Source organism: Lithobates pipiens, unplaced genomic scaffold (assembly GCF_037356315.1).
Source record: "Lithobates pipiens isolate NorthernLeopardFrog02 unplaced genomic scaffold, aLitPip1_a1.2 Scaffold_10, whole genome shotgun sequence".
Classification (NCBI taxonomy): Eukaryota; Metazoa; Chordata; class Amphibia; order Anura; family Ranidae; genus Lithobates; species Lithobates pipiens.
In genome coordinates, this window is record NW_027507686.1 from 155,126,193 (window position 1) to 155,138,551 (window position 12,359).

A 12,359-nucleotide genomic window follows, 5' to 3' on the forward strand; every position below is an offset into this window, starting at 1 on the left:
GGACCAGGAGGAGAGGTGGATGAAGAAAGAAGGGGGAGGGTGAGGGGACTAGAGTGAGTGAGTGAGAAGATCAGAGGGAGAGAGGGAGGTGGAAAGGCAGTGACTCAACTAAGGGAGGAGGGAGTGAGAGGGGGGGAGAGGGAGTAGAATAGCAGAGGGAGAGAGGGGGGTGGAGAGGCACTGAATGAAATAAAGATGGAGGAGGGAGTGAGAGAGGCAGAGTGAGATAGAATATGAGAAGAGGAGGGGGTGATGGAGAGGGACAGTGGGTTGAGATGCATACATAAATACATACATACATGCATACTAAACAAAATTATCTAACAATTAAATTTAATATATTAACGGATATTATATTATCCAGTCTAAAATTACTCTTCAAAAAATAAAAAAATTATAAATGTATTAGAATCTATTTTAAACACAAAAAATAGAGAAAATTGTATAAAAAATATACCGAAAAAATTATAATAGAAAAATTAAAAATATAAATAACATATATTAAAATAAAAAAATTAAGAATTTAGATCTCAAGTTAAAATTTTAAAAATTTTACTTTTAAAAAAAAAATTAATGTTACAAAATAATATAAATTGATAAATAAATTTAAGTTTACTTACGCTCTTGAAATTAAACTGTCCCTCAAAAAAGACAATTGGACGGTCAAGGGGTGAGTTTTGTAGGTGGATTGGGCTCCACTGCGGTTAGATTCTTTTTCTTTTTTTAGATCTCTCTTTACTCTGTCGGCCAAAGATCTCCATCTTTTTTGAAATGATGCCACTGTGCAATGATTAAAAATCAACTTAAAAACTGAAAATACAAATTAACATACCCCAAAATTTTGACCAAATATAGATTGAACTTACCTCGAGTTTCTTGCTGGGATCTGGAGAGGTCTTCCCAGTTTGGGGTCAAGTCTTTGGCCACATTTTCCCATGTCCTTTGTTTAGCAATCCGGTCAGGGTACAATTCATGGGATTTGTCCCATAATTGAACATAGTTTTGAATAACTTCAATTAAGTTGTTTTGGCTCACATCAGAAGTCATTTTAGGAGATGTTTCTTCAAAGATGGCAATCCAAGGTGTAGGAGATGTGTCTTCAAAGATGGCAATCCAAGGTGTGGACAAGCCTAGCTTGGGGGAAGGGGGGTGGCTTGTGGAAAAAAGTTTCAGTTTCATGAAGGATGGGTGTTCTACATGGAAACATGGTGGGGGAGGGGGGCTGACTAGACATTAAGTTTTTCTATGACAATGCTATGGCTTGGCCAGACTAGGTGGAGCCACTGATTAGATTAGAAATTGGATGAGTATTTGGGGCAAAGAAGTGAAGGAATTCCTCATTGTACAAGCTAATGGAAACACTAGAGATATTATGGGATTGTGTCACAAAGTAAATACGCTCTATGAATTATATAAAGTAATTACAACTTTTTCCTAACATTTTTTATTGTTTTCTATGAGTTTAAATCATATTTCAGAATTTTCAGGTACCAAAAATTGGGTTCCTTTAAAAACGCATATAAACGCAAACGCGGCTAAACGCGGTTGCCGCGTTCAGCCGCGTTTAGCCGCGTTTAGCCCCGTTTTGCGTCTGAAACGCAGAAATTTTTGTCTCTGAACGCATTTTTTTGCTTCTGGAAAAACGAGATTAAACGCAACTGCATATAAACGCAAAAAAACGAGACTGTGTGCATGGACACATAGGATAACATTGAATGAGTTCAGGTGCAGTTGAAAAAACTGTCCAACTGCATCTGAACGCGCGTTTAACTGCGTCTCGTGTGCATGAGGCCTTACAAATGATTGAATAAGTATGTTTGCTGTGAACTAAAAGGTACAATAGACTATCATCTGTGACCCAACTTGGTCTGACAAATTTTTTGCTAATACCTACTGTATGACTCCCTAACACTTGTTATCATGATACTTTCAACAACAATATATATTAAACTGCACTACATGATCTTCATAACATCAAATAAACTCCAATGGATGCCACATTTGCTATGTGTGTGCGTGTGTGTGTACATACATATATATATATATATATATACGTGCTATGACTATTTTACTTGCCCAAACTCTTTAGAATAGTTGACACATTTAACAATTGGCAAGGCAAAAACATGAGAACAAGCTACAGAAGATATTACAGTCTTGCTTGGATCATCTTTACCTTCAGGGCAAACAACAGCTGCTTGAAATTTTTGAGTTTACTTATGTTTTAACTGTATTATTTTTTACTAATTACCGTGTCAAGCTCCCCAGTATGTCCTAACCATTCCAATATTCCTTTTCCAACAGTGCCTTTTCCTGTAAACAGGATTTCAAACAAACCTTGAGAACTCAAATATTGGTGATCAAAGTCTTCTATGTATAAGAATACTCATTATTTAGAGAATTGTAATCATAATTGTTAGGGCAACTTATGTGAACAGACATGAGACTGTGAAGTATCTTCTGCTCTTTCCTGACTGACAAGTCTCTTCATGAAACTCCTAAATAATAAATATCCCCTGAATGACAAGTAAGCAAAGTTGTGATTCCTTATTTAAACATTTATATACTTTAATTGTGTATCCATCTGTTCTACAATGTGGAGTAATGACTACTGCTACAAACAGGCATATTTAAAATAAGCTTAATGTAACCAAATATGAATATATTTGCCAAAGGGGGTTGATGAAATCATAATGAAAATACCCATTCTTTATACCAGCTAAAGCCATCATTAACATTCAGTCACTTCAATAATACATGTATTAAATGTGGGATGTATCAAACTGTGTAGATACAGTTGCCCCTGCCCTGCTCTGTTTATTTGACCAAAAATGGCCAAAAATGGTCAATGGCATCACCCAGAATTCCTACTGGCTTGTTAACAATTTGAAACAAGCCACAGGTGGGCATGCAGAAGTTGTCATTTAGACTAGGTTCACATCTATGCGATCAATACAGTTTTACAACCTGTTTTGAGATGCATTTTAGAATATGCTATTTTGATGCATTTTTGCATGCAGTTTGCGTGCATTTTTTTCTAACTAACGAACTGTTTATATCAAGGGGTGGGTTGCCACCGTATCCTTAACCAATGAGTCATCAGATGTCAGACCCTTATCCAAGCATGCAGGGAGGCAGGTCAGGAAAGGGTGGTAGACAAGCAAGTGCGCCCCCCCACCTGAACCATGCCAGACCACATGCCCTCAACATGGGGGGCAGGACCACCTGGTTATGTCACTGGTTGGCCCCGCTCCTTAGATGTCAGACAGTGGAGCTGGCAGATGGTGGGAGTGGACTTTTTTTTATGTTAAGGGCATGTAGTCTACTAATATTCAGGATGGGGATGCTTGCTTGTCCGCTCTCTTTCCTGACCTGCCAGGCTGCATGCTCAAATAAGGGCCTGGTATGCATTGGGTGAGGGACCCCAAGCTGTTTTATTACCAATTTTTATATTGCTACCAATTCTTTATTTTTACATTCAGTTGTCAGCAGGTAACCCCACTAACAGCTGATGACTCATCGGTTGTTAAGGATGTAGTGGCCGTTTATTATGGAGTATAAAAACTCAAGTAAAAATGCATCAAAATGAAGCACTTGCATTTTTGCTGTGGGTCCCTTAATGTATGTTAAATGCAAAATGCATTCTCCTCCCTGTAAAAAAGTCCCTGACCCTTTCCAAAAACACAGCAGCTGAAAAATGCATAGATGTGAACATGTACCATAGGAAACCATGTTAAATGGACTGTAGTGAATTTCTGCAAACTGCAAAATGCACTAAAAAGGCAAAGGTGTGAACCTAGCCTTAGTGGCTTTGGTAATACTGCCACAAAATGAATATGTATTAATTATATTAATATTAATGACTGCAGCAGCTGGAGGTTTGGATGGGCAGGTAAATTGTCCAAATCTATTTTTTTTACCTGGTCAGTGAACTGCAAACAGCTTGGGTTTAAGACGGATTCATAGTTGACCCAAACACCAAGGTCAACCCTAGTCATGAGCTATGAAGACTCTGATATCTTAGCTTGTAAGGTGGTACACATATCTGTGCCCCCAAACTGACCCATCATAAGGAAAAGTTAACCAATGAACATTTACTAGTTGAGAATGAGATGATTCACCATTCCTCCCTTATCAATCTCATAGGGTGCTATGTCATTGAAGTTCTTTTAAATAATGGGACCAGAACTTAATTTTATCCTGTCAGTGGAGATGCCAAATTCATTGAGAATTATATTATGCCTTGGAACGCCATTAAGCCAATAACATAAGTAAGAAAAAAAGGGGAACTGCGCTTAACCTCAAAATCCCAAAATGAACAGGATGTGTGTATATGTGAAAACAAAATGCAAAACCCTAAATATTGTACCTATGAAATCACCTCCAAGTATGACATATATATATATATATATATATATATATATATATATATATATATATATATATATGCATCCATGTACAACACTACTCCCCTCAAATGAAATACAGTAACATAGTATTAATGTGACAAAAAAGAAAGGAAAAAAACACTATATAGTGAAAAAAAACATTAAAAAAGACCAATAACACAAAAAACATAAAAGAAAAATTAAAAAAATAATCCAAAAATGAAATATGTACCTAATATTATAGATACATAATAGTAAAGCAATAATTTGAACACCAAGAATTTAAACAATATTAACACTGAATAACATCCATGTGATCATATATCCTGTTATTAATGTGAAATGTCCAAATAATTAATCCAACACCAGTGAGAAATCTTCATAAAGATAGCTTGATTAAGACACACTATTCTTTTCTCTCCAGAAACAATGTGCTCTTTGCCATCATCAAATATATAGATTGGCTCCTTACCGACTTGAGGCGACCCCCCGTTACAGAGGGTCACAACAGGCAAAATGAGTTTAGATGGACATCCAGATTACTGCACCCTTCAATTGGTCCAGATAGAAATATGGCGGTCACTATCGTCACTCCATATTACACTCCCCACTCAGCGTAGTATCATATAGAGGAAACATAGGCTCCATATAGTGTAAAACCGATGACTTTTAATTTAAAATCAAAAAATATATGCACTTACATGTAAAAAGTAACAACAGGCTCGATAAGAAGCGTGCGCCGGCCGGACACACGCCAAAAAACCAACCCGTCCTTCCTGGTGTATGTCAAGCGAACACGAACGGGGTGACGTTTGTACGTCGCTCCGCCCTACGCGTTTCGTAATAACTTACGTCGTCCAGGGGCCTACATAAGTAGTTTGGGGTAGTTTGACTTGTTATTGTTGAGAATGCATTAAAGCGGAGGTCCACCCTAAAGTGGACCTTCCGCTTATCGGAACCCCCCCCCCCTCCGGTGCCACAATTGCCACCTTTCAGGGGGGAGGCGGGTGCAGGTACCTGTACAGTACAGGTATCTGCACCCACTTCCGGGATAGCTCTCTGCGGAAAGGGGCGTACATTACGCCCCTTTCCGAAAGCCCCCCGCTGCCTGCTGGGAAACACACAGATCCCAGAGGCAGCGGGTCCATTCTTATTGCGCAGCGCGACTCGCGCATGCGCAGTAGGGAACTGGGAAATGAAGCCGAAAGGCTCCACTTCCTGATTCCCATACCCAAGATGGCGGCGGCAGCACCCGAGAGACGATCAAGAGATCGGCTTCGGGTGCCGACATCGCAGGCACGCTGGACAGGTAAGTGTCATTATTTTAAAAGTCAGCAGCTGCAGTATTTGTAGCTGCTGGCTTTAAAAAAAAAAAAAAAACGCGGACTCCCGGTGGACTCCCGCTTTAATAAGTCTTTTGATATAAGTGGCAAATCCTTTTTATGCCCTTTACATCTGTTTTTGTTAATTGAAGAAATTATCTTAAATTACAAAATTATTTTGATTTATGAGTGCCTGGGTTTGATTTGTAGGTCATTCTAACCCATTGTAAAATTCAGAAAATTGCAGATTGTATCCACAATACCATTGAAGTCAATGTGGGCGAGTTTTGAAAATCAATTTGTCATTTTGGGGCTAATAAGCAAGAGACTGACAAAACAAAGGGAATTAAAAGCTTGTCACTGAATTGGGGGACGTGTACCAATGCAAAAATATATTTTACAAATTCAAATTACAGTCCAGCTGGAAAAGGGTCCTCCTTTTTATACAACTTTAAAACTGACATAGAAAAAATACCAATATTCTTAATTGCAGGCTTCGGAGCTTTGCAGCTAACTTTAAGCTGTATGTGGTGTTATGGAACAATTCGGTTTTTGTAGACAACATCAACACACCAATCTGATTAATTATTTAAACAAGAAAAAATGCTGTTTTAGGTAGGTGGTGGATGAAACATCTGCTTTCTTTAACCATCCTTAAAATGCATAAATTAACTGGTAGGAGTAACAACTAGTCACAAATGATCTAAAATATACAACAAAATATACGCTTTTAAGAAATATAACTTAAGCCCTCAACTTCACAAAATATTGGCTAGTGGCACAACATTTTGGTAGTTTAGTTTTTATCTTTTATTTATCACAGGATCACACTGAAACTTCTTAAAATATTTGAAAAAAATTGGGCATGGCCAATGTGCCACAGAGCTATATATGGTCCTGCTTCTTGACTGAGACACTGCCTTTAGAATTGACCATAAATCATATCCACCGAGTACTTAAGCCATCCTATCTTCCCAATATGGTTCCTCGTGACGTAATTATGAGGATTCAAAGGAGAAAATCCTATACAAAGCTCACTCCATGGAAAAGCTACTGAATCCCTATGACAATATCCACATTTTTCTGATATACCCTAGACCTCAGACGACAACTGAATGCTATCACCAAAACACTCCACAACCACAAGATTGAATACAAATGGAAACAGCCTTCCAAGCTCATGGTCGATTACAATGGGTCCTCTCACACCATCACCTTCATTGAGGAAGGACTTGCGCTACTGCACATGTAGAATATAATCCCTTAACCATCCTCAGCCACAAGGCCTTATAAAAACATGGTGAAAGTCTTCAAAACTTGGCACACTTCCAGTGACAGCTCCCGTCACTGACCAAGATGTTTTCAACCAGCGTCCACATTCCTGTCATTCTCCTTAAGGGAAACCCCCCACTTTGGGACCCCAGCCAATCTGTATTGGCTGTTTGAACTTATTCTCCCACTTCAGTATGCAGCACTACTTTGCCTATGATAGCTGTACCTCTCAGTTATTACCTGTTTTTTCCTTTGTGTTATGTTTTTTCTAGACTGTATATCCGTCCAATCTACTCAACTTTATATCAAGCGCTACTGTTCCTAACTGCAAGGGGAAAACTCCATCTGCTCCAGCCATCTTGCAAAGACTCCAGATCATCTACCTGCTCCATACTTACCTGCGTATATGTAAATACTCTGTCAGCCAGCATACTCACTTTCCACCATGAATCTTAAAATGTTAACCTTAAATGCCAACAGGTTAAACCATCTGACCAAATGAGCATCCCTGTGACAAACAACCAAAGCCCAAGCATGTTCTATACTGTGTGTTCAAGAGACACACTTTAAGACCTCTCCTTTTCCCTCCTCCACGCACAGAGACTTTCCACATGTATTCAAAGCTTCAAAAAACCAATGGAGTACTATTCGCAATCCATAGGACTGTGTCATTCCAACTGTAGGAAAGCCTCTCAGATTCACTTGGGAGATACCTCATTCTAATTTGCGATATTAACAATGCACTCTTCACTTTTCACTAATGATTTATGCCCCAAACAAATGGCCAATACACTTCCTCAAATGAGTTATGGCAAAAGTCCGTAGCCTACACAAAGGTTACCTAGTCATATGTTTGAACTTTAATGCGGTACTAGACTCCACTGTGGACACATCGAACCCGTACTCCTGGCTTATCCCCAATATGGTTAACTTTCTTGATGCTAACGCATTATATGATGTTTGGTGGTGTCACTACACTACAGATCATGAGTAGGGATGAGCCGAACACCCCCCGGTTCTGTTAACACCAGAACTTTCGAACGGACCCCAAATTCGTACGAACGTTAGAACCCCATTAAAGTCTATGGGACTCGAACGTTCGAAATTAAAAGTGTTAATTTTAACGGCTAATATGCAAGATACTTTCCTAAAAAGGGTTTGGGGACCTGGCTCCTGCCCCAGGGGACATGGGTCAATGCAAAAATTTTTTTTTTAAACGGCCGTTTTGGCGGGAGCACTGATTTTAATGACGATTAAAGTGAAAAAAAAGTGAAATATTCCTTTAAATATCGTGCCTGGGGGTGTCTGTAGTATGCCTGTGAAGTGCCACGTGTTTCCCGTGTTTAGAACAGTCCCTGCACAAAATGACATTTAACGGAAATAACGTCATTTAAAGCTGCTTGCGGTTTTAATGTTATATCTGGTTCCTGCAATATGGTTGAAAATCATTGAGAAAAATGGCATGGGTAGCCCTCCCTGCCCATTACCAGCCCCTTTGGGTCTTGTACGCATATTAAGGGGAACCCCGTACCCATATTAAAAAAAGGAAATACGTGTGGCCCCCAGGCCCTATATACTCAGAACAGCAGTATACAGGCGGTGCAAACAAGACAGGGACTGTGTAGGTTTGTTGTGCTAAGTTGAATCTGTTTGTAATTTTCAACCGGTACATTTTTTATGTGTTGCTCCAGTCAAAAAAACTATTTTTAAGCTTTTTGGAAAACATAGGGAAGGGTTATCACCCCTGTATAATTTGTTTTGCCGTCCGTCTTTTTCAGAGCATGCAGACAGCACACACAATCTCCTACCGCTGACTGCAAGCTCTATTTAAAACGAGCAAGATATTTAGCTATATAGGTGGATATAGCGGTGTATACTGCGTTCAGAACACGCAGACAGCATGCACAATCTCCTAACACTGACTGAAAGCTCTATTTAAAACGAGCAAGATATTTAGCTATATAGGTGGATATAGCGGTGTATACTGCGTTCAGAGCATGCAGACAGCATGCACAATCTCCTAACACTGACTGAAAGCTCTATTTAAAACGAGCAAGATATTTAGCTATATAGGTGGATATAGCGGTGTATACTGCGTTCAGAGCACGCAGACAGCACGCACAATCTAACACTGTCTGACAGCTCTATTATAAAAGATAGATATATCGCTAGATATATAGGTGAATATAGCGGTGTATACTGCGGTCAGGGCACGCAGACAACAACCACTACAGAAGAGCAAGAACGAAAAATCGGCCAATAACGATCGGTGTATACTGTGTTGAAGGTACACAGAACACCCACTAACTGCTACAGATGCCAACACACTACACAAGGCCGCCGCACTGGCGGCCTTATATAGTGTGGGGCGTGTACTACACAGCCTGAGCTATGATTGGCCACAGGCATCCTGCCTGTGGCCAATCATGGCTCTCCTCGCTGCCGGCGCTGTGATTGACCAAGCATGTGGGGTCACAGTGCATGCTTGGCCAATCATGAGCCAGCAATGCACTGCGCCATCGCAGTGCATTGTGGGCCGTGAGCGCCACATGAATTTGGTGCGAACGGCCCATAACGTTCGGAATTCGCCGAATGGGCGAACAGCCGATGTTCGAGTCGAACGTATGTTTGACTCGAACACGAAGCTCATCCCTAATCGTGAGTTACACCTTTTTTTTTAGTTGTTCATAATACATATACCCATATTGATTACTTTTTAGTAGACAAATGGTTATTGCAAAAGGTAAGCAGATCTGGCATCAAAACAATCACATGGTCTGACAATGCACCAAGTATCTCCTTCTCCAACCCAACAACCCAACACGCTACATGGTCTGGAGAGCTAACACTTACATCATAAAAAAAATTTGGAAAAATTACAACAAAGTGCACTAAAACACTTCAAGACACAATCACGCAATTCCTGATTCCCCTTTCCTATGTCTGAATCCACAATGATTCCCAAAGTATTTAAATTATTGACTTCATATACGTTTTTGGTAGAAATTGCTTAGCATCAGGCCAGCGCATAAGCATCTGAGTAATCAGCATATTAAAAGAGCTCTGCAGTGGGCATGTCCAAAGCATGGCCACATGAGGAGTGAAACATTGATTTCACAGTCTACCAATGTCTAAGAGCAAAAACATTCAGGACAGTAAGAGGGACACTTCTGAGTTGGGGATTCATAGATTTTTTTTTTCAGCACAGCATCTGACCACTACAGATCCTATACAAACCAAGATGGTGCTGACCCACTCTGCCTTTTCCAGAGGGACCTGTTTTGTGGGTACACCTTCCCTGTAGCTTACTGACTGGCCGGGATTCTTGCCTCAGTCTCCAATGTTGGTAGCTCAACCTTGGGACTTTTCAGCCTGACCAAGTCCTCTTTCAGACACTGGCAACTCCTGCACACAACATATGCCAACAGACCTGCAAGAGGCTGCTCCTCCTGCACACTTATGTGACACAATCTTGAGTATTTTCAGCCGTCTGCTTGATGACACTCTGGTAAAAGCCTGGCAACTGGGCACTATTGACTTTGATGGGAACAGCATCCAAATACTGCCTTATCTGTCCAGAAGCACACTATGTAGAAAGGCAATTCTTAAACCACTGATGAACAGACTCTGCAATGTTGGTACCACATACAGGTGGGGCTATATACTACATAGAATGTGTCAGTGTCCTTCCTGACAATTATATCTTCACTCTAATGCAAATGTTGCAGCTTTTCGTGACCGATTGGACAGTGAATCTTTTTATCTGTTGGATTGGCTAGGCCACCTTGGCAAAGAGGATAATTTCCACCCATGGAACTCTGGAAGTTTCCATCCTTTGCCGCCTTGTGCCTCCACTGTATCATCCCAGAAAGTGAGAGAATTGCCTACCACTAATGAACAATTTTTTTTCCCCTTTCCTCTAAACCAATGGGAACAAATGGCAATTTCCTTTCCTCTCCTCCTCTCTCCATTTCTCCCCCTTTCCCCTTCCCCCTTCCCTAGACCCCTTTAGTGTTGGCCACGGCCAACAAGCAACCACCTTTTGTACACCATAAGTATTGGGAAAGCTGCATTATTTGATGCTCTGAGCTGGGTTTTTTTTAACCAGATTTCCCTTACCTAGGTGTTGGACTATAGCACCTAGTGGTCATTAACCAATTGTTGCTAACTACATTTTTAAGGGTTTTTCTTTTTTTCTATATTTGGGTAAAGGTCTGATCTGGTTGCACTCCAAGTTCTGGAGATGTCACCAGATGATGGCAGGGTCAATACCCTTTTGTCATCATGGGTATTGTTTATTGAGTTTGCTAGTGTATATGTTTATGTTTTTTTGTTTATGTTGAATGATTGGTTTTACATTGGTCATGCTTTTACTAGGTATGGGGTCTTTGAATCAATGCTGCTCCTGAGATGTACATCAATATATACCTTGCAAAAAATGAGTTCTTTACTTCTCCTCTTTTCATTTAAAATTCATTATATAATGACAGTACATGATATCCCCACTTTCAAGATATTATCCTGGAATGTTCAAGGACTCAACTCTAAATTTAAAAGAGCGATGCTTTTTAACCACTACAATACAGGGCACTTTCACCCCCTTCCTTCCCAGCCCAATTTTCAGCCTTCATCGCTCTCGTACTTTCAATGACAATTGCGCGGCCATGCTACACTGTACCCAAATGAAATGTTTATCATTTTGTTCACACAAATAGAGCTTTATTTTGGTGGTATTTATTCATGACTCTGTTTTTTATTTTTTGCGATATAAGCGCAAAAAAAGCGGAAATTTGGAAAAAAAACAATATTTTCTTTTTTCTATTTTAAAAGAAATCAAATTTTGTCATAAATTTAAGCCAAAATGTATTCTGCTACATGTTTTTGGTAAAAAAAAATTCAGTTAAGTGTATAATAATTGGTTTGTGTGATCACGGACATATGTACGCAAATGATCATGTACATATGTGTGCAGGTGATCACGTACATATGTGTGCAGATAATCATTGGGACATGTGATTTTAGTGGGACATACGTGGGGGACATGTGTTTTTATTATTTGGGGACATGTGTGTTTTGGGGACATGTGTGGGGACATGTGTTTTGGGGACATGTGTGGGGACATGTGTTTTGGGGACATATGTGGGGACATGTGTGTATTACACTAGACTAGTGATCAGTGAGTAAAAAGCTGTAAAAACAGCTCATACTCACTGATCACCAGCCGGCTGCAGCGATCTGCTCTCCTCTCCTCAGCGACGACTTCCGTGTGAGGAGAGGAGAGCCGATTGCCTAGCAACAGGCTGTTTGTTTACATCACATGATGGCTGTGATTAGACACGGCCGTCATGTGATCAGGAGGGCCAATCACAGAGCCCTC